We start from the raw sequence: 1,267 nt of genomic DNA on the forward strand, positions 1-1,267 counted from the left end.
CCAGTAGATGTTAATAATGTTTATTGGATTAGCAATTAAGATAGGTAACTGCATCTATACATTAGGACATTTTAAGAAGGCTCGGGCAACTCAATATATCCATTTGAACGTAAATATTTTATGCTGCTTCCTGTCTGTGAGGATTTGCGTGGAGCGGAGTTAATCGAAATAAGCTCGGGAGGCCTCCTCACGCCCCTCTCCCTCTGTGCCCATTGCTTTAAGCTGCTTTTCTCATTTCTGTCCCCATATTTATGTGTGCTGTCCTGCTTCTGAGGAGTCAAACTGGAAAATGGCAGCTGTTTAAAAGGACCTTAAACTGTCTCTCTCCCCACTAGAGAAAAGAGCTGCAGGACTCCGCCAAGTCTTTTGCTGTTTGATCTTGGCATACCTTCCTGTCTATCTCAACCTTGTGAAAAGGACAGGCAGATGGGGGAACTCAATAAACTCTGTGCCCCCCTCTAGTTATGAACTCTATGATCATCTTTGTGTAGAGCTGAATTTTCAGCTTTTACTAATGTAAATTAATTACTACGCAGGGTTCTGAATCATACTGATTTGACTTACAGTTTTCTATTTTTGCTGTAGTACAAAAGCATTGCGCATTTAGGAGACACCATACCTCGAAATTTGAATGGCTCTCCCAGGAGCTGGGTGGGGCAGGAAGCCTGAGCTCCTGTCAGTCATGTCAACCCGAAGGGGCCAAAGGAGACTCGACAGTGAGCTGGTTGCTAGGCGAGGTTGCTCTTATAGGTTAACTGCACGCAGGGGATTGTCAGCTGAGCATATTTTCAGGTGACATTAATAGGTTTATTGAGACCAAACCCTGCTGTTAAGTCACTGTTGTCCTAATTCCCTGATGAGGAAAGTCTGAGAAGGAAAACCCATGCCACAGTTCCTGCATGCCCTGCTGCATGCTGCTCTTTACTGCCTACCCAGAATTCCTAGAGGTTGATTGCAAGGCCGAGACAAACGTCTGGAAATGGGCTTTCCTTCCTTTGACTTCAGGAATTTCTGAGGAGAGATAACAAGGGTGGAGTGAGCTCTGAATTAAAATAAATAACTAAATAAAACCTCCGTAGAGATTCTCATTAAATAATAAAATGATATGACATAGGTGGTTAATCAGTCACAAATCCCCTGCTATTGTTGCTCCTGCTCATAGAAAGCGGCTGTGAGCTTTTACCTATCCTGAGAGACTGCACGGGGCAGCCTCAGCCCGCTCCTGGCGCTGCCCTGAGACAAGGAGAGCATCAGAGCATCTTGTTGT

The sequence above is a fragment of the Microtus oregoni genome, unplaced genomic scaffold (assembly GCF_018167655.1).
Source record: "Microtus oregoni isolate MIOR12 unplaced genomic scaffold, Mior012 000024F_ref0000369, whole genome shotgun sequence".
NCBI lineage: Eukaryota > Metazoa > Chordata > Mammalia > Rodentia > Cricetidae > Microtus > Microtus oregoni.